The 22,092-nt window shown below is 45.4% G+C and overlaps 1 protein-coding gene across 6 annotated transcripts in view; it reads right to left on the bottom strand.

The window, feature by feature from the left end:
• Positions 1-22,092, bottom strand: part of ARVCF (ARVCF delta catenin family member) — a 404,277-nt gene that overhangs the window by 27,411 nt on the left and 354,774 nt on the right. The gene's annotated exons all lie outside the window — the stretch shown is intronic.

The raw sequence follows: 22,092 nt of genomic DNA, 5'->3' as shown, positions 1-22,092 counted from the left end.
CTTGCTGTGGCCACCAGATGGCCATCAAGGAACCTGGAAAAAATAAACAGCCATCCCTGGAAGGTCAGAGAAAGAAGGAACTTGGGAAACGTCAGCCAAAATGCAAAATGAAGGACTAAGTGATGGAAACCAACATGGAAACACTTCCCCAAATATTCCGGCGACAAAGACACGGAAATGCCGTGGGTTGGAAACCTGCCCCTTCCAAATGAAGCCCGCATGCAGTTTCGCAGCCTGGGAAGCTGAATTCATAAACCTCACATTGTCATGGATTCCAGGCAGAATAAGGTCCTTTGCAAAGATGTTAAGTGACAAAATTCCTCTTGCACAGAAAACATTGTCCTTGGAAAGCCAAACAATCTGTGTAGATCACCCTTCCTTCCTTCCTTCCTTCCTTCCTTCCTTCCTTCCTTCCTTCCTTCCTTCCTTCCTTCCTTCCTTCCTTCCTATTTCTTCCTTCCTTCCCTCCCTCCCTTTCAGTTTTTTCCTCCCTTCCCTTTCCTTCCTTCCCTTCCTCTTCATTTCTTTCTTTCTTTCTTTCCTTCTTTCTTTTCTTTCTTTCTTTTTCTTTCTTTCTTTCTCTCTCGCTTTCTCTTTCTTTCCCTTCCTTCCTATTCCCTCCCTCCCTCCCTCTAATTTCTTTCCTCTCTTCCCCTTCCCCTTTCTCCCTCCCATTTCTTTCCTTCCTTCCCCTTACTCTTCCCCTCCCTCCCTTTCCTCCCTCCCCTTCCTTTCCTTTCCTTTCCTTTCCTTCCCTCCCTCCCTTTAATTTCTTTCCTCTCTTCCCTAACCCTTCCTCCCTCCCATTTCTTTCCTCCCTTCCTTACTCTTCCACTCCCTTTCATTCCTTCCCTTCCTTCCTCCCTTTCATTTCTTCCCTCTCTCCCTCTTTCCTTTCCTTTCTTTTCCTCCCTCCCTCCCTCCCCTTTCACACACAATCTTTTTCTCTCCCTGCTTCCCCCCTCTCTCCTCTTTCTTCCTCTCCCTCTCCCCCACTTCCTTCCTTCCTCCCTCCTTCAAAAGTGCCAAGCGTTCTTTTCTTTTCCCCTTTCTTCAAACGCCAATCAGGCTCTTCCTCCCCCCCTTTCCTCCCCCCTTTCCTTCCATCCCAAGGAACACAACCGGGTAATCTGCCTGGCTACCCCATGGATGGACTTTTTAAGGGACAGGTGACAGCTTTTGGGGAGCGCACAAAAAGCTCTGAAAGGAGCCTTCCTCCTTATTTCTGACGTTAAGGAACGAAGGGCGCTGTTTGGGAAGATGAAAAGGAGCAGGAAGCGGCTGCCGGCCACCTCAATGTTCTTTTTTTTCCCCCTTGGAAGGCAATGATCAGATAAAATATAAAATAAGGATCAGGGTGGTTTTTTTTTTCCACCCCACAACCCGCATGCAGTTCTGGAATGCAGGTCCTTTTGTTTGAATTTTCCAGCAGTCATCCGTGTTCGAATAGCAGCAAATTGGCAGAAATGGGAGACGCTTCTGCGGTCTAATCACTGTCTCCTGACACATTTTTTGACGGAGACAATACAATCACGAGCGCACCACTGGCTCAATGCTCAGGCAGCTTCCCAATTATACGATACACGGGGTGGGAGGGGAGAGCCGGCTCTGTTCCCAGGGTTTTGCAAGACCCTCAAGTTTGTTTTGCGGCACACGCTTCCGCTAACCCTTCGGCTTTGGAGCCACGCGGGCAGATGACCGGCCCTGACCGCTCCAATCAAAGATGATGAAGGGCAGTTGCAATTAATTGGGAGGAAAAGCTCCAAGAAGATGAGCGGTGGTGCGGTAGCCTAGAGGGGGAGCCCTCGCCTCACCATCAGGAGGCTGTGAGTTCGATCCTAGGCAGATATTATCTGCGGAATTGAACTCCACATTGGCAACAGGAGGGGCATCTGGCCAGTAAAACATTCAGCTCCATTCAGTTGCCCCGACTCTACCCCGATGCGAGGGATTATGGGGTTGTTAAAAGGAGATGAAAAGCTCGGACAAGATAGCGTTCCTAAGCATTTGGCTAACTGAGAATATTGAATGAGAGTTGGAAGGGACCTTTTGTTGTTGTTAGTTGCGAAGTCATGTCTGACGCCTTGCGACCCCATGGACAACGTTTCTCCAGGCCTTCCTATCCTCTACCATCCTCCGGAGTCCATTTAAGCTCACGCAACTGCTTCAGTGACTCCATCCAGCCACCTCGTTCTCTGCCGTCCCCTTCTTCTTTTGCCCTCCATTGTTCCCAGCATTAGGCTCTTCTCCAGGGAGTCCTTCCTTCTCATTAGGTGGCCAAAGTATTTGAGTTCCCTCTTCAGGATCTGGCCTTCTAAAGAGCAGTCAGGATTGATCTCCTCTAGGACTGACTTGTTTGTTCGCCTTGCAGTCCAAGGGACTTGCAGGGACCTTGGACATCTTCTAGTCCAACCCCCTGCTCAAGTAGGGGACTTTACAACATTCCAGACAAATGGTTGCCCAATCTCTTCTTGTGCCCTCTCCAGCTCTATAAGCTCAAGGTCTTTCTCTGCCCCCTCCCAAATTATATATGTGTGTGTGTGTGTAGGTCTTTGGTTATTCGGGTTTTCTCCCGCCTAAAATTGGAAGTGTCTTGGCGACGTTTCGACGAAATCCCATTCGTCATCTTCAGGCTAGGTGTTTACAGCTTCGTGCTTCTAGGAGATGACACCACCATCGTGCTTCCACAACGATGGTGGTGTCATCTGCGAACTTAATGATCACAGTGGATGGTCAGACAATACACAATCGTGTGTGTACAGTGAATGCAGGTAGGGACTGAGCATACAGCCCTGAGGGGAGCCAGTGCTAAGCTTCCTAACAGACTGGAAGCAGCAGGTGAAGCTAAACCGAATCACATTGGATACCTGTACAATTAGCACAGGGGCCTCCCACAAAGCTGTGTGCTCTCCCCACTTCTCTTCTCTCTGTATACCAATGACTGCATCTCCAACGATCCATCTGTTAAACTACTGAAGTTCGCAGATGAATAAAAGTGATTGGTCTCATTCGAGACAATGATGAATCCGCATACAGACGGGAGGTGAACAACTAGCCTTGTGGTGCGACCGAAACAATCTGGAACTGAACACACTCAAAACCGTAGAAATGGTGGTGGACTTTAGGAAAAACCCCTCCATACTTCTACCTCTTACAATACTAGACAACACAGTATCAACAATAGAGACCTTCAAATTTCTAGGTTCTACCATATCGCAAGATCTGAAATGGACAGCTAACATCAAAAATGTCATCAAAAAAGCACAATGAAGACTGTTCTTTCTGCGCCAACTCAGAAAGCTCAAACTCTCCAAGCTGATCCAGTTCTACAGAGGAATTACTGAGTCTGTCATCTGCATCTCATCACTGTCTGGTCTGGTTCTGCAACCCAACAAGACAGACACAGACTTCAGAGAATAATTAGAACTGCAGAAAAAAACATGGCTACCAACCTGCTTTCCATTGAGGACCTGTATACTGCACGAGTCAAAAAGAGGGCTGTGAAAATATTTACAGATCCCTCACATCCTGGGCGTAAATTGTTTCAACTCCTACCCTCAAAATGACATTCTAGAGCACTGAGCACCAGAATAACTAGACACAAGAACAGTTTCTTCCCAAAGGCCATCACTCTGCTAAACAAATAATTCCCTCAACACTGTCAAACTATTCACTAAATCTGCACTACTATTAGTCTTCTCATCGTTCCAATCACCCATCTCTTTCCATTTATAACTGTAACTTTGTTGCTTTATCCTTATGATTTATATTGATATTGATTGTTTCCTGATTGCTTATTTGTACCCTATGACCATCATTAAGTGTTGTACCTTATGATTCTTGATGAACGTATCTTTTCTTTTATGTACACTGAGAGCTTATGCACCAAAAACAAATTCCTTGTGTGTCCAATCACACTTGGCCAAGAAAGAAAATTCTATTCTATTCTATTCTATTCTATTCTATTCTATTCTATTCTATTCTATTCTATTCTATTCTATTCTATTCTATTCTAAGCTTTGGGTGTGTGTGGATATGACACACCCAACCCTTACTGTTTGTGGCCGGTCCCTCAGGAAGTCTTTGATCCAATCGCAGATGGAAGAGGGAAAATCCAAATCAGTCAACTTTTCGATAAGGATGCTCGGCAGAATGGCGAGCTATAGTCTATGGAAACCATCCTGACATAACTCCTGGAATTTCTCCAGATGGCTCGCTACAGAATGTATCGCAGTAGCTACGGCATCGTCTGTCGACCTATTTTCCCTGTAGGCAAACTGATATTTTTTGCTTTTTTTTTTTTTGCAAGAAAACCACCAAGCTCAGAGACCACCAAGGACCCCACATTCCTCCACATTAGACCCTAGTCCCTCCGAGAACTGATGATGTTACCTAGCTGGGTAATCAAACGTCTGCAAGACAACCACCAAGCTCAGAGAACACCAAGGGCCCCACAATCCTCCTCCTCAGACTCTAGTCCCCCCGAGAACTGATGATGTTACCTAGCTGGGTAATCAAACATCTGCAAGACAACCACCAAGCTCAGAGACCACCAAGGACCCCACAATCCTCCACATTAGACCCTAGTCCCTCCGAGAACTGATGATGTTACCTAGCTGGGTAATCAAACGTCTGCAAGACAACCACCAAGCTCAGAGAACACTAAGGGCCCCACAATCCTCCTCCTCAGACCCTAGTCCCCCCGAGAACGATGTTACCTAGCTGGGTAATCAAACATCTGCAAGACAACCACCAAGCTCAGAGACCACCAAGGACCCCACAATCCTCCACATTAGACCCTAGTCCCTCCGAGAACTGATGATGTTACCTAGCTGGGTAATCAAACGTCGGCAAGAAAACCCACCAAGCTCAAAGCGCACCAAGGGCCCCACAGTTTATTCTCAGTTCTGACAAAAGGCAGATGTGGGCTACAACATTCGCAGCTCCAAATATCCTTCTCTTCCCTTGCCACCTTCTCTCCTCTTTTTTTTTTTCCAAACAACAACAACAACAACAACAACAACCACCAGGGAGGTAATACAGAATGATCTTGTCCTCTTTTTTCCTCTCGTTTTCCCTTTTGCTGCATGGAGGTTGTTTGTGTGTGTGTGTATGTTTTACCACTTAAAAAAACAAAACAAAACACCACATGATCAGTACATCAAAATAGGTCCCTGCTTCAGAGAATTCCAAACAAACAAACAAAAAACTGTGATGGATTTTGAAAAAAAGGAAAAAAAGAAAGGTTTTCTTTTATGTACACTGAGAGCTTATGCACCAAAAACAAATTCCTTGTGTGTCCAATCACACTTGGCCAAGAAAGAAAATTCTATTCTATTCTATTCTATTCTATTCTATTCTATTCTATTCTATTCTATTCTATTCTATTCTATTCTATTCTATTCTATTCTAAGCTTTGGGTGTGTGTGGATATGACACACCCAACCCTTACTGTTTGTGGCCGGTCCCTCAGGAAGTCTTTGATCCAATCGCAGATGGAAGAGGGAAAATCCAAATCAGTCAACTTTTCGATAAGGATGCTCGGCAGAATGGCGAGCTATAGTCTATGGAAACCATCCTGACATAACTCCTGGAATTTCTCCAGATGGCTCGCTACAGAATGTATCGCAGTAGCTACGGCATCGTCTGTCGACCTATTTTCCCTGTAGGCAAACTGATATTTTTTGCTTTTTTTTTTTTTGCAAGAAAACCACCAAGCTCAGAGACCACCAAGGACCCCACATTCCTCCACATTAGACCCTAGTCCCTCCGAGAACTGATGATGTTACCTAGCTGGGTAATCAAACGTCTGCAAGACAACCACCAAGCTCAGAGAACACCAAGGGCCCCACAATCCTCCTCCTCAGACTCTAGTCCCCCCGAGAACTGATGATGTTACCTAGCTGGGTAATCAAACATCTGCAAGACAACCACCAAGCTCAGAGACCACCAAGGACCCCACAATCCTCCACATTAGACCCTAGTCCCTCCGAGAACTGATGATGTTACCTAGCTGGGTAATCAAACGTCTGCAAGACAACCACCAAGCTCAGAGAACACTAAGGGCCCCACAATCCTCCTCCTCAGACCCTAGTCCCCCCGAGAACGATGTTACCTAGCTGGGTAATCAAACATCTGCAAGACAACCACCAAGCTCAGAGACCACCAAGGACCCCACAATCCTCCACATTAGACCCTAGTCCCTCCGAGAACTGATGATGTTACCTAGCTGGGTAATCAAACGTCGGCAAGAAAACCCACCAAGCTCAAAGCGCACCAAGGGCCCCACAGTTTATTCTCAGTTCTGACAAAAGGCAGATGTGGGCTACAACATTCGCAGCTCCAAATATCCTTCTCTTCCCTTGCCACCTTCTCTCCTCTTTTTTTTTTTCCAAACAACAACAACAACAACAACAACAACCACCAGGGAGGTAATACAGAATGATCTTGTCCTCTTTTTTCCTCTCGTTTTCCCTTTTGCTGCATGGAGGTTGTTTGTGTGTGTGTGTATGTTTTACCACTTAAAAAAACAAAACAAAACACCACATGATCAGTACATCAAAATAGGTCCCTGCTTCAGAGAATTCCAAACAAACAAACAAAAAACTGTGATGGATTTTGAAAAAAAGAAAAAAAGAAAGGTTTTTCTTTATGTTTTAAATCTTAGCAAGCAACTCAGAGCACCTGGTTTGCAAGCTAAAATGTGCCCTCTTCCATCTCTGAAAGACCCTCTCCAGGTCTTTCTCTTCCCACCCTCACTCCCAACTTTTACCCAAATGATAAATATGGATGTGGCGGCTGCATTAACAGTGGCATTGTGCCCCAGCCATCCAGGAAAGCTTTAGAAGCTATTTGAAGGGCTTGCATGTAACAAAAGGCCATCTGGCTGTGTAAGGGACACAATTCTACTAAATTGGTCTCGTAGACCAGCTCAAGATACGGGTGTATATGTGTTGAGGGCTTATGTCAACCTAGTTAGCAGGTAGATCCGACAGGAAACATGACCAGACGAACGAGTTCTACTTAATTGTAAAGCTCCATAACAGAAGATCAGAGGGGAATGTAATTAAGAAAATATTAGAATGCGCAGAAATGGATAGGGGTTAACGCTCGCTATTAAGGATAAAGAAGATAACAGATAACAGAGTTGGAAGGGACCTTATAGGCCATCTAGTCCAACCCCCTGCTCAAGCAGGAGACCCTACACCAGCGGTTCTCAACCTGTGGGTCGGGACCCCATTGGGGGTCAAATGACAATTTGCCAGGGGTCGCCTAAGACCATCGGAAATATGGGAAGTATACTTGCGAGTTGAAGAATCGCGCTCCAATGGTTGACTCCACAAGCCAGCTGCAGGCTCTTCAAATCGCCAGCCGAATTCGGCTTCAGGCGCGATCAATTAAAAAAGAGAGAAATCTTTGCTTTGATGTCTCCCTCTCAAGCCAGCTGCAATCACTCCCAATCGCTAGCCTAATCTGGCTTCAGGCACGATAAACTTAATAGGGGAGGAGTCTCCGCTTTTATGCTTCCGTCCTCAAGGCAATCGCAAGCAGTTCAGATCGCTAGCCAATATGGCTTCAGGCGCGATAAATTCAAAACGAAAATAATTTTACGGTTGGGGGTTGCCACATCGTGGGGAATTGTATTAAAGGGGTCGCCACATCATGGGGAATTGTATTAAAGGGGTCGCCACATCATGGGGAATTGTATTAAAGGGGTCGCAGCACTATAAAGGTTGAGAACCACTGCCCTACACCATTTCTGACGAACGGCAGTCCAATCTTTTCTTGAAAGTCTCAAGTGATGAAGCTCCCACAACTTCTGAAGGCAACTTCTGTTCCATGGGTTGATTGTTCTCACTGTCAGAAAATTTCTCCTCATTTCCAGGTTGAATCTCTCCTTGATCAGTTTCCATCCATTATTCCTTGTCTGGCCTTTGGGTGCTTTGGAAAACAGCTTATATTCCTTGGGATGGTATGAAACTCATTTTAGGGTGACTCCAGAAGAACCGTGAAGGTTTCCAACCAGATTTTCCCCAGGGAACTGAGTCTAAACCTCCTCTGGAGTTTTCAGCTGTTTCTCCTGCCTAGGTAGTCCAGTCCTCTGGCCAGGTGCCAGGGGAAGGGAATTCTCCTGCCTCAGCTTTTTTAGAAGAACCAGGCCCCTCATGTCAGCAAAAAATACGCTGTGCCAGCCAAAACCAAGCCTATTTTTGTGAAACGGGGCCTCCTCTTTTGTGCCAATATTACCTAGGCACTCCCTCCTGCTTACAGATGACCTCTACGGTCCTTTTTGGGGAGGGGACACTTTGTAATGTTAAAATGTCACCGGCTTTTCTTTTACGATGGTAAATTTTACTTTCCTCTCCCCCCCCCCCCCCCGTCGTAATTTTATGAAGCGTTTACCAGATAAAAATTAATTAAAATCTGCAAAAAGTAAAAAAAAAGAACAAAAAGAAGGAATAGGAAGGGCAGGGGGAAAAAAAAAAAGAAAAACTGAAAAGGAAAAAAGAAGATAGCAAAGGAAAATGTAAAGAATGAACTTTCTCCATCGTCACAACAAGCCTAGACAATTTGAAAAACTCATTGCCTTCTTTTACAATAGTTTAGTTTAGTTTAGTTTATTTAGACTTTTATCCCGAAGGACTCAGGGCGGTTCACAGCCAAAGTAAAAACAACACAATATATACAGTAAAAACAATAATAAAAATCTTATTAGACATCAGGCCAGATTAAAAAACTATTAAGACATAAAAACCCCAAATTAAATCAAAATCTTAAAACTGCTGAAAAATTTATATTTAAAATTTCTATGCCAGTCACAATACAAACCAACAATCTCTTCATTCCATAGCTCACCTCATTATCTATAAACAAATCCTTAAAATCTGGTCATTCAGTCCTGGTCAGCCACACCTGGTTAACGGTTTCCTTATTTATTTCTTTTTCAAATGTACACATCTTCCACCTCACGATCTTGGCGGCTTAAAGGTAAAGGTTCCCCTCACACATATGTGCTAGTCGTTCCCGACTCTAGGGGGTGCTGCTCATCTCCGTTTCAAAGCCGAAGAGCCAGCGCTGTCCGAAGACGTCTCCGGGGTCATGTGGTTAGCATGACTCAACACCAAAGGCACACGGAACGCTATTCCCTTCCCATCAAAGGTGGTCCCTATTTTTCTACTTGCATTTTTTTACCTGCTTTCGAATTGCTAGGTTGGCAGAAGCTGGGACAAGTCACGGGAGCTCACCCCATCACGCGGCGCTAGGGATTCGAACCGCTGGACTGCCAAACCTTTTGATCGACACGCTCAGCGTCTTAGCCACTGAGCTACCGCATTCCTTGAAGCAAACATTACTATTACTATCATTACTATTATTATTAGCCCGATTATTATGATTTTGTATAAGTAAGTAGACTCAGACAATACACTGTTATGTATATTAAAGGAAAAAATGTATTTAAAAAAAACTCCTTGAAATGAGTCTCTCATTTGGTGTCTTCTGTTTCTCCCCAGCCTTTTAAAAGACTGTTCTTTCTGCGCCAACTCAGAAAGCTCAAACTGCCCAAGGAGCTACTGATCCAATTCTACAGAGGAATTATTGAGTCTGTCATTTGCACCTCTATAACGGTCTGGTTCGGTTCTGCAATCCAACAAGAAAGACACAGACTTCAGAGGATAATTAGAACTGCAGAAAAAATAATTGCTACCAACCTGCCTTCCATTGAGGACCTGTATACTGCACGAATCAAGAAGAGGGCCGTGAAAATATTTACAGATCCCTCACATCCTGGACATAAACTGTTTCAACTCCTACCTTCAAAACGACGCTATAGAGCACTGCACACCAGAACAACTAGACACAAGAACAGTTTTTTCCCGAAGGCCATCACTCTGCTAAACAAATAATTCCCTCAACACTGTCAAACGATTTACTAAATCTGCACAACTATTAATCTTCTCATCGTTTTCATCACCAATCTCTTTCCACTTATGACTGTATGACTGTAACTTTTTGTTGCTATCATTAAGGGTTAAATTGCAACCTATGACCATCATTTGTGTTGTAAATGTTGTACCTTTGATGTATTTTTCTTTTTTCTTTTTCTTTTATGTACACTGAGAGCATATGCACCAAAACAAATTCCTTGTGTGTCCAATCACACTCAGCCAATAATAAAAATTCTATTCTATTCTATTCTATTCTATTCTATTCTATTCTATTCTATTCTATTCTATTCTATTCTAAAGGAAAAGGACACATGACAACTGTTGTAGAGCTGCGGTGAGACTCAACCGTGCAACGCAACCAGAGCTGGCAAGCATCTGAAGCCCGCTCCCAACGGTCTCTGTGTGTATATGTGTGTGACTCATTTTTTATTATCAGAGAAAGAAGAAAGAACAAGAAATCCAATTCTAGTTTTATTTATCAAGCAAGAAAAGGAAGGTCAGATGTTCTGGTGATTGGAGTTTGACAATCCCCAGCCTTAAGCTAATAACCACAAGGTCGGCCCCTCTCTGTCTATGAATAAAGATATTCTACCCAGGTAGCCATTTTTTCCCCCTCACACCCACCCACACACGCACACACAAGATCTTCAATACACCTGGGCTTTTTGCAAAAAAATGACATTAAAGGTACTTTTGATTTATGGTTTTGATGATTAGACAGGATAGATAAGAGAATGAAGAAGAGTAGCATGTAACTTGAGAGAGAGAGAGGTTAAAAGGTATTTGCACTTATAACAGTTGTAAAAAAAATATTGGAAGGCATTTCTTTATATTTTCTTTCTTTTCTATTTTTCCTTCAACTTTTTTTCTTGCATTTTTTTCTACCTTTCATTCTTCTTCCCTCCCTCCCTCTCTCTCTCCTTCTGTCCTTGCTTCCCTCCCTTTTTCATTTCTTTCCTCCCTTCCCTTCCTTCCCCTTCTCTTCCCTTTCATTTCTTTCCTTTCCCTTCCCTTCCTTCCTTCCGTCCTTCCCTTCCCTCCCTTTTTCATTTCTTTCTTCCCTTCCCTTCCCTTCCCAACCCTTTCCTTTTCTTCCCCTTCCTTCCTTCCTTCCTTCCTTCCCTGTCCCTCTCCCTTTCATTTCTCTCCTTTCCTTCCCCTTCCTTCCTTCCCTCCCCCATCTTTCTTCCTCCCTCCCTCACTTGCTCCCTCCTTTTCCTTTCCTTTCCTTCCCATCCCTTCCTCTTCTAGTAGTTTGTATTCGTTTTTATCTTTTTGTTTAAAAGTTCCAATAACACACAGACACACACACACAACACACACACAAAGATCTGCAATTGTCTTCTTGAGAGACTCCCTAGCACTGCACGGAGCCGCCGCACTTAATCTCGAAAGAATTTCCAAAGGGCAGGAAAAGGGACATCTGTAAAGATTTAGCAGGAAAACCATTTAACGCCAATAAAGCATCCATCAAGATGAAGATCCAGCTCCCTCAAGAAGTCCATAGCGCTGAGAGAGATGGAAGGAAAGAGAAGAGGACAAGCAGAACAAAGTGAAGGGACTTCACCCCAGCACCACCACTATCCTCCTCATCATCATCAAATATTGTTAGGGACAGATTGCCATGGAGAACATTTATCGTTGCAGACGCTAAGAGTTGACCACGACTTGGTGACACATAATCCGTCATAATCCATCATGCAATTGTCCTTTCAAGGGTGGTGTTATGTCCCCTCCTCACCTCACAGAGAAGACGCAGAAATGCACGTCCCACAGTCCTTTATATTTACAACAGACCTGACTTTCTGTAGTGGATGACAGACTTGGCAGCGACAGTGCAAAGGCCTGCCAAGTTCCGAGTTCCTTATCTCTTACGGAGACAGAAGCCCACATGTCCAAAATCCGTTGCCAAGAGCTCACAGAAAAATCCTTTGCACAGTCCAGGCCTTTTAACTCCCAAACGACCGATCTGCAGTTCACACTTGGTAGCTTTTTGTCCGTCACAAGGGCCAGATGGCAACTCCACCCGCTTTTATCCCCTGTGGGGTGTGGCTCAGTGACTCAGCAATCTCTGGGCTTGCCACACCTCTTCCTTTGCTACACACGCTTATCTTTTCGTCGCTGCCTCGGGTCAGTCCAAGATTGATCTTCAGCAGCTGGAACCTGAGGCGTTGCCAGGGAGGAGGAGGGTCCAGGAGAGGGAGGCCTTGTCAGCTCCTCCTCCTGGCCTGCAGCTGGAACCTGGGGCGGTGCCAGAGAGGAGGGTCCTGGAGAGGGAGGCCTTGTTGGCTCCTCCCCATCACTCTCAGAGTCATCCTCCTCCATGAGGACAGGCTAGGGGACCGGAGTCACAACAGATGGGCTGAGCAAAGACTCATGTTCTACTTAACCAGGAGTGGGCTTCAAAAATTTTAGTAAGGGGTTCTCTCCCGGTTGCTGGGTGGGTGTGACCTAGTCGACCTCCTGCACCACGGCGGGGGAGGGGGGGGTGTTGCTCTCCCCTGATTCAGGCACCTTTCTTTGAGGCTCCGGGAGGTCGAAAATGGCCTCCCCAGGCTCTGGAGGCCTTCTGGAGGCCGGCCTTCCTGAACTTCCGGTAGGCCCGTTTTCCGCCCTCCCCGAGCCTCCGCCTGCGCCCTGAATTTACCTGCATCCAAATCTGGCTGCATGGGGACTCCTGGGAGGGGAGGGGTAGAGTAGGGGGGCTAGCTAGAAGTGGGATTTGGGGGTTCTCCGAACTGCACAGAATCTTAGCTAGAGGTTCTCCCGAACCCCCAGCAGCCCACCTTTGTATTTAACCCACCCTGGACAGCTTAATGAAGCCGAAGAGATACTGAACACACCACAACAAGAAAGAAAGATTGCTGATATTTTCTCCACGTCTGCTTACAATTCCCCATTCCCTCTGCCTGGAACCAATTAAGCTGGCTATTAATTAAGGGGTCAGAAGTGCAATGTGTATTTTTTTTTTAAAAAAGGAGAAGTATATATATATATTTAAAATGCTAGACTCCCTTCCCACTCAGGAGATTTTTGTAAACCTTCAAATCAGAATGCTGAAGTCATCTGAAAAGTTGAGCCTCCCGTATCAGATTGGAGCAACCTTATAATATTTCACGGGTTTCAGAACTTTTTATTTATTTATTTTTCACATTCAAGCCGTTCGGTTCGGGTGCGCAATGTACTAGAAGCCTGCAAAATTCCTGCCCACCCACCCCCTCCCGCCACACACATATACTCTCTCGGTTTGCGCTCCTTGAGTCATACCAGGGTAGGGTAATCAAGCATTCCTGGGAAATTTGCATCCCGGGAATTGGGGAGGAGGCGATGTTTGGTGAACGCTTGGATAGTCAGGAAGAATTATAATTTCCTATCCAAGTCATGTCCGCCCCACCCAAAAGCATCTCCCGGTGGACGTATAAACTTCAGATGCTGAAGTGAAAGCCATCTATTGTTTTTGAGCTGAATGAAGAAGAGAAATCTGTTGTGTCGCAAACGGGGAAGTAAAATAGGTTTAGCGCATGAAAGATCTGCAAAAAAAAGAAGAGGGAAAGTGCTTTTCTATTTAAAATAATAAAGTTCTACTGACATAAGGCAAGATGGATAAGGGATTACGAGTCTTTTGTATATTATGAGCATCATACAGGATTATGATGAACAATGCGCTTAGAAAACTATAGAAGGATGAAGTTCTAAGCGCCCCTGGTGGGAATTCTCAACCTTGAACACAAAAAAGAACTTTCTTAAAGTTGGTGGAGACCAACTAGGTCTTCTGGGTTAGGGTCAGGGGTGAAATGCTACTGGTTCGCACCGGTTCGGGCAAACCAGTAGTGATAAAAGCTACCAGTTCGGGCGAACCAGTAGTAAAAAAAAAGCTACCAGTTCAGGCGAAATGGTATTTCCAACGATCAGCTGTGCCACACGATTAAAATCCTGCTTTCTAGTGAATCTAAATCACACGGCACAGCTATTCCCCCCCTCGCTGTTCTACTTACCTTGTTAAGTCTCCTTTTTTGTACGGAGCGCGTGTTTGGCACACACTGCACATGCGCGCACACACAGTGTGCGTTTGGCATGCATTATGGATGCACACACGCTGCATGCTTTTGGCGCACACCGCACACCGGTGTCGATCCTTGGAGGATTTCACCACTGGTTAGGGTTAAATGAGGTCCTCAGAATAAGCATGGTCAAGCAGGTCTACTGGATGATGAGTAGTGGCTTAAACCCCAGTGAATGGGGGGGAAATTCAGAGATGATCTTGGGGAAGATATGAGAGGACCATTATGGAGGGAAGGATGGACCAAACCTGGAGGCTTGGAGAAGCAATTAAACAATCCAGAGATAGAAGAAAGAGTAAGAAGGAACCTCAAGATAATCCTGCCTTGATGTATATTCATCTAAAATGGGACAGAAAGATAGGATGTTACAACACTGTTAATATATCTTAGAACAATCATCCTCTTTTAACGACCCCATAATCCCTTGCGGGATGGAGTCTGAAGGGAGCTGAGTGTTTACTGGCCAAATGCCATTCCTGTCGCCAATGCGGAGTTTTGTTCAGCAGATATATTCTCAGTGTGCCCAGAGAGAGAAAAATCGGCCTCTACCTAGAATCGAACTCACAGCCTCCTGATTGTGAGGTGAGAGCTCCACCTCTAGGCCACCACACCACTCAATATAGATTAGAACAATGCAGTGAGTCAATGTTTGTTTAGTGACTGTTGGAAATTACAACGGCACTTATGACTATTGTGTCAGGGTTCTGACTAATGCCCTAATTAAATCATGAGCCTCAAGCCAAGCTTCAAAAGAAATCCAGTTATATATTAGGAGCTTCATGTCCGCATGTTGCAAGTGAAGCCAACTCTGACCTCACTTAATTCACACACTGGTTCTGACCCTATTTCCCCCTCCCCCCAAGGTATTTCATCAGTCACATTCCCCAACAAAGCAATTTCACGGGTTGTAGAGTCCCTCCCTCCGGCCACTGTGGGTATCCATGGAGATGGCCTTGACATAGAGATGGCTGGAATGTGCTTTTGTTTTGACTGAAGTGCGATTCCCTCGCTGCAGCAGCATCCATCAAAATTCCTCTGCACAAAAGGATGGGAATGGATGCTTTCTTCGCTCCTCGTTCTGATTATCATATTTGTCTTTCTGACAAGTTTTTGTGGCCTCAAGTCTGACTGCCACTTGTACCCCACCTGGCTCCGTCACCAGCTCTTTTTGTAAGACCTGTCATCCCTCTTGGAGGCAAAAAAAAAGCTGGCTTGACGATCATACTCTGCCACGACAGGAGCTTCCTTTGATCCTCTCAGAGGAGATTGTATTATTTTGGCAGATCAGTTTCTAAAAGACAGGAAGACACTTTTGCTGCAGCATGGACCTGGAATAAGCAGCCTCTGCACTAGAAGTGCCGACAGACAAGAAGGACGAGAGAAGTAGAGAATGAAAATAAGTGGCTTTGCTTATAAAGGAAGATTGAGAGGGAAGGGAGAAAGGAGGAAAAACTCAAGATTGGCACTAGGAAGGAGCACTTGCTGGGAGGGAGGGAGGGAGGGAGGTAGAGAAAGAAAGAACAGAAGAAAGAAGGAGGAGAAGGGAAGGGAGGAAGGGAGAGAGAAAGAAAGGAAAAGACAGAGAAAAGAGGGAAGGAAAAGACAGAAGACGGAAAGAAAAGGAAGGAAGGAAAGAAGAAGAAGAAAGGAAGGGTAGGGAAGGGAAGGGAAGGGAGGAAGGGAGGGAGGGACGGAGGAAGGAAGGAAAGAAAAGATGGAAGGAAGGAAGGAAGGAAGGAAAAGACAAAGGATGAGAGGGAGGAGGTAGAAAGAAAGAACAGAAGAAAGAAGGAGGAGAAGGGAAGGGAGGAAGGGAGAGAGAAAGAAAGGAAAAGACAGAGAAAAGAGGGAAGGAAAAGACAGAAGACGGAAAGAAAGGAAGGAAGGAAAGAAGAAGAAGAAAGGAAGGGTAGGGAAGGGAAGGGAAGGGAGGAAGGGAGGGAGGGACGGAGGAAGGAAGGAAAGAAAAGATGGAAGGAAGGAAGGAAGGAAGGAAAGACAAAGGATGAGAGGGAGGGAGGGAGAAAGAAAAAGACAGAGAAAAGAGGGAAGGAAAAGACAGAAGAAGGAAAGAAAGAAAGGAAAAGAAAGGAAGGGTAGGGTAGGGTAGGCAAGAGAAGGGAGGAAGGGAGGGAAGAAGGAAGGAAGGAAAAAAGATGGAAGGAAGGAAGGAAGGAAAAGACAAAGAATGAGAGGGAGGGAGAAAGGAAAAGACAGTGAAAAGAAGGAAGGAAAAGAGGAAGGAAGGAAGGAAGGAAGGAAAGAATAGATGGAAGGATGGAAGGAAAAGATAGAGAAAGGAAGGAAAACAACAAACAGGTCACACAACAAAAATCAAAAGATTGACATAAGGGAGAGATTGGCACTTTCGTGAAAGAAAGAAACTGAACACTTGGGCAGAAAACGAGAAGGAAAGAAGGACCACTGTTCTATGCTGGAAAGAAATACCAAGAGGACTTCTTTCTGGTATGGCGTAAAATGAATCTCCGCAATTCAGTAGGGGGAATCCAAGCAAAAACCAGATCAACGACATGACCCAGTTATGTCAAATTCAAATCCAACTTGACTTCGAGCACTGAGATACTTGGGGCTCAATAGGGACAGGCAGGTAAGGATTTCAGGACCTCGGACAGCTACAGGTCAGAGATGTGCTTCATTGAGGCCCAGGCTGAATCCTGGAGCTTCTCTTCTGTACATAATTGTTTCCTCACATGTGTCTCCAAAACCTTGGGTCTTTCCCCAAAAACCCTTCGAAAGAATGGGTGATTTTAAAGAGTACCAAATGCTCCTGTTAAGACGCAGGAATTCAGAACGAAACAATTCGGCTTACAGATAGTTTTCGACTTACGACCGTACTGTTTAACCATGGTTTGAAGTTACAACAGCCTACAGGTGACCTATGACCCATTTACAATAGTTGCAGAGCTTTGTAGACAAGTCATCACGATTTTTAATTTTCCTTCTTCCTGACAAGCAGAGTCAATTGGTGAAGCAGTTTATTTAATGACTGCGGTTTAAAATGGTCCTACAAACTGGATCTGGTCATGCAATTATCTGCTTCACAATCGTTTCACTTAATGGCCAAACTCCCAGCCCAATTGTAGCTGTAAGTCAAGTAAGAAGAAGAACTCAAGAGCCGAATGTCAACTTGCAAAGCATCCCTGGCCTGCTCTCAGGTTGCCATAGGAAAGCGGGGGTGGGGGGGTGGGAAACCGATGAAATGACATGGCAGCCCAAGACAGATGCACATTCCAGACATATCTGTCTCAAGGCTGTATCCCAGGGTAACCTACAGCAGCCAGAGGAGAGTGATCTCTACAACCCGCAAAATTGCTCCAGTGGCGAATGTGATTGATGACACACCCTGGGGGAGGGAAACAGGGTCATGATTGGGGCATAAATTATGTGGGGTCAGAGCTGGCTTCACTTGGGAATATGCCGAATATGAAGCTCCTAATAATTCTTTTGAAGCATGGCTCAAGGCTCATGATTTAATTGTCGGAACCCTGACACTTTCTGCATTCCGTCCTTTCATGAATTGGACACAACAACTTGCCAAAAGGCCAGACAAGCATATGCAGAAATGAACGATTTTTTCTTCTTTGCCTTTTTATTTTCCAACTATTCAACTTCCAAAATTCATATTTTTGGTGGGGGAGTGGGGAGGTTTGGTTCAGCTTCAATAACAGGAACAAAAACGTTGTTTAAACCGACAACTGTTTAAAGAACCTAGGGTGCTGCTATATTATTCAAAAATGCCACTGCGATGAAAGCCTCACGGAGAATAATTTGACTTTTCAGAATAAAGGAGAAATGAAATAAAAGTACGTTTACTGCTTTGAACTCCCCAAGGTTATAATCGATATTAAGATCAATTTGACTCAGTCGTCCTTTTTTTTTTTATCTGCACATTTTATGAAAAGGATCCTGACCGGTTTCGAGCTTCAGGAATGAAGCTTTCCTGTAAAATGGATCTTTCTGATAGTGACAAGAGCGACTGTAGCAAGAATGGTCATAAAATGGGGCAAAACTCCCTGTCAGTTTTGGAAGGCAACTTTCTTTTTCGCTTCTTAACTGCCACATATTTTAGCTGGGGAAGTTGGGATGGGGTTGTTGTTGGAGTGGTAGAAAGTTAGTCATAACAACATTCCGTATTCAAGGACATCCTGCATCTGACGGAGACTGCCTGAAGATTGCATCCAACTGAGTGTGAAGAGTTGATTGGACAATGTGATGAACTTGTGGGTGTGGGGCAGGGCTGTGAACTGTCAACTGGGTGTGGAAAACCTGGAAGCTTTCAGTTCTGGGTTTTCCCAGGTGTGCCAACATGACATCTCTAATAAATTGGAACTTTGAGGAACCTCAAGCTTCAGAGCTTTATTACGTTGGGGTGTTCCTTGGAACCCTGACACTCACTTCACAAATGTCTCACTTAACAACAGAAATGTTGGGGGTCAATTGTGATCGTAAAGTCGAGGACCACCTGTACTCCAGAGCTTCCCCATTTTTGACGGACACAAGCAAATTTTTTTTTTTTTTACAGATCTTAAACTAAGCAACAGATACAATGCACAATCCTTCATGGTTCGTTTTCCACAAAAGGTTCTTTGAACAGTCACCTCTATTATTTCCATTTGTTGAAAAATATCCTGCCTGAAAGTACATCTTAATGTGAAAAAAAGATTAATACACAATGGTTGGGCTTCAAACACGCAGACGCAGCAGGCCACAGCTATCGCTCAAAATCAAATCCATTTCCTCATTTAGATCCTTCCGGTCTTGACAATGAGGCTCGGTCTGAGCTGGCAATTAATCTCATTGGAAAAGAATTAAAATGCCACCGAGCTGGCCTTGCCATGAATAGATCAGTAACCGTCATTTTATTCTCGCGTCTTTGACGGGACAAACCCCGCAAACCCATTATAAATTAAGGAAACCACACAGACATTCACAAGGTAGGGAAAAGCAATTAGAAATAGAAGAAACCTTTTTATAGCCCTACGCTCCGAAATATATCCCGAAAACAACCGTCAGGTTCAAAACCAAAAATGACACACTTCTTCCAGGCTGAGTTATTTCATTTTTTCATACCTGTTGACAACTTCATGCCGAACTATACACTCAATTATTTGCATCTACAATATACTCTGGGAACTATTAGGAAGGCGCTGTCTTCAGCCTCTTTCTCTCACACTTAATATCTGGGAAGGAGTTTGCCTCTTATTCCTCTGGAATGCAGCCCCTCCCTCCTGGGAATCCACCTCCTCACTATATTCCATCACATTGTGTGTGTGGACTTCAATTCCCAGAATGCTTCAGTCACCACAGGTCAGGACCCAAACCAAGAATGACAGGTGGTGAATTCTTCCAAGATGACTTCTTTATTGTTTCCCACCTATAGACAGATTCTTGCCAGGCTAAATGCTCAACTATCTGCCTTTAGAACAGGGTTCACCAACCTTTTGGACCTCAGGGACCACTACATTCATAATTTTAAATCCCACAGACTACTAATACGATCTGCCTAATGACTGGCTGGGTGGGCGTGGCTAGGTGATCATGTGACTGGGTGGGCGTGGCCAACTCAATGTCACTCATGTCGAGGGGCGCCTCGCCAGCCTCTACTCATCCCTCCCCTTCCAGCCACTCCTCGCCTGCCCCCCCAGGCTCCTTAGTGCCCCAACAGGAAGCAGTTGTTGGAGGTAAGCAGCCGCCATAAGAAAGAGTTGGCCAAATAGCTGGCTCAGTTCAAATGGGATCTGACCGAGAAGAAGGCTCAGTAGAAGCACCTCACTGAGGACTAGGAGCATAGGTTTTCCAAACAGAGGGAAGACCTGCGGGAGTCCAAGGCCAGGTACTGTCGCCTGGAGGTTCAGTGGGCTGAGACGGTCAGCCAGTTCCAGGCCATGATGCAGTCCCACTGGAACAAGGTCCTCCGGCTCTTCGCCACCAGCGGCACTTCCCTCCAGCCTTCACCAAAACCCCACTCCAGGAGGCTGAAGCAGACCCCCAAGTCAGAATTACTGCCCCCTCCCTCCGACCCACACAAGAAGACCCTGAAGGGGGAGACTCTCTGCAGCAACACAAACATTCATTGCACGTATCCGTCTCAGGGGCCGTAGTTTGAGGACCCCTGATTTAGTGCAATATAAAAAAATGCAAATAATTTTTCTGCGGACCACCAAAATTTCCTCGCGGGCCACCAGTTAGTGACCGCTGCTTCAAAATATACTCGGGGAACCATTAGGGTGAGGCTGTCTTCACCCTCTTTCCCTCACACATAATATCAGAGCTGAGTTGCCTCTTACCCTTCTGGAATGCACCCTATCCCTCCTGGGGATTCGCCTCCTCCCTACAATCCATCAAACCCACCACTCTCCTAGATATATTCACGTGCTTCTTCTCAAATCTATCCTGGAAAAAGAAATTCTCCACGGCTTCAAGTTTCCCCCCAAATCCAGACATGATGCATATGAATTCAACTGGTATCGTATTTCCAGGTTTTTTCCCCTGTAGGCAGGAACAATTCCCCCGGGTGAGCTCAAAAGAGATTCAAGGACTTCTTAAAGAAAAGGTAGAACTAAAACATTTTGGCAACCCTCTCATGGGGAAAAAAAACACAACCTAAGTCTGTTTCCCACCCCGCAAGCAACCTTCGTATCTTTCTCCTAGCCACTCAATCTAATTGTAAATAGGTAAATCGAGGCCTTTGAACTCTGGTGCTGGAGAAGACTCCTGCGTGTCCCTTGGACTGCAAGGCGAACAAACAAGTCAGTCCTAGAGGAGATCAACCCTGACTGCTCTTTAGAAGGCCAGATCCTGAAGATGAAACTGAAATCCTTTGGCCACCTAATGAGAAGGAAGGACTCCCTGGAGAAGAGCCTAATGCTGGGAAAGATTGAGGGCAAAAGAAGAAGGGGACGACAGAGAACGAGGTGGCTGGATGGAGTCACTGAAGCAGTCGGTGTGAGCTTAAATGGACTCCGGAGGATGGTAGAGGATAGGAAGGCCTGGAGGAATGTTGTCCATGGGGTCGCGATGGGTCGGACACGACTTCACAACTAACAACAACAAAAAAGGTTCCCCTCGCACATACGTGCTAGTCGTTCCCGACTCTAGGGGGCGCTGCTCATCTCCGTTTCAAAGCCGAAGAGCCAGTGCTGTCCGAGGACGTCTCCGTGGTCATGCGGCTGGCATGACTCAACGCCAAAGGCGCACAGAACTCCGTTACCTTCCCACCAAAGGTGGTCCCTATTTTACTACTTGCATTTTTTACCTGCTTTCAAACTGCTAGGTTGGCAGAAGCTGGGACAAGTCACGGGAGCTCACCCCGTTACGCGACACTAGGGATTCGAACCGCCGAACTTTCGATTGACAAGCTCAGTGGCTTAGCCACTGAGCATCCACACCCCTTTTTTTGATTGCATTAGGCTTTAAAACAGTAGCTATGAGAGAGTCGCGGTGGCTCAGGGTCTAGGACGTTGAGCTTGTCAATTGAAAGGTCGGCAGCTCAGTGGTTCGAATCCCTAGTACTGCTGGGTAATGGGGTGAGTTCCCACCTTTGGTGGGAAGGTAACAGCCTTCTGTGCGCCTTTGGCAATGACTCATGCCGACCACAGGACCACGGAGATGTCTTCGGACAGTGCTGGGTCTTTGGCTTTGAAATGGAGATGAGCACCGCCCTCTAGAGTCGGCAATGACTAGCACATATGTGCGAGGGGAACCTTTACCTTTACCTTTATGAGAGAGACTTTGGAGCCCTAGTGGGCTGTCACTGTCTTAAACATGAGCCACCAGTGTGTGGCAGCAGCCAAAAAAGCCAATGCAATCCTTAGTTGTATAAACAGAGGCACAGAATCAAAATCACGTGAAGTGTTAGTCCTGCTTTATAAAGCCCTAGTAAGGCCACTCCTGGAATACTGCATCCAGTTTTGGTAACCACATTACAAAAACTGATGTTGAGGCTTCAGAAAAAGTCCAAAAGAAGGGCAACTAAGTTGATTAAAGGCCTGGAGACAAAAAGGTAGGAAGAATGGTTGCAGGATTTGGGTTTGGCTAGTCTAGAGAAAAGAAGGACTAGAGGG

This window comes from Ahaetulla prasina, chromosome 15, assembly GCF_028640845.1.
Source record: "Ahaetulla prasina isolate Xishuangbanna chromosome 15, ASM2864084v1, whole genome shotgun sequence".
Lineage (NCBI taxonomy): Eukaryota > Metazoa > Chordata > Lepidosauria > Squamata > Colubridae > Ahaetulla > Ahaetulla prasina.
The sequence above is the reverse complement of the archived record's forward strand: the minus strand, read 5'-3'. Positions and strand labels throughout refer to the sequence as shown.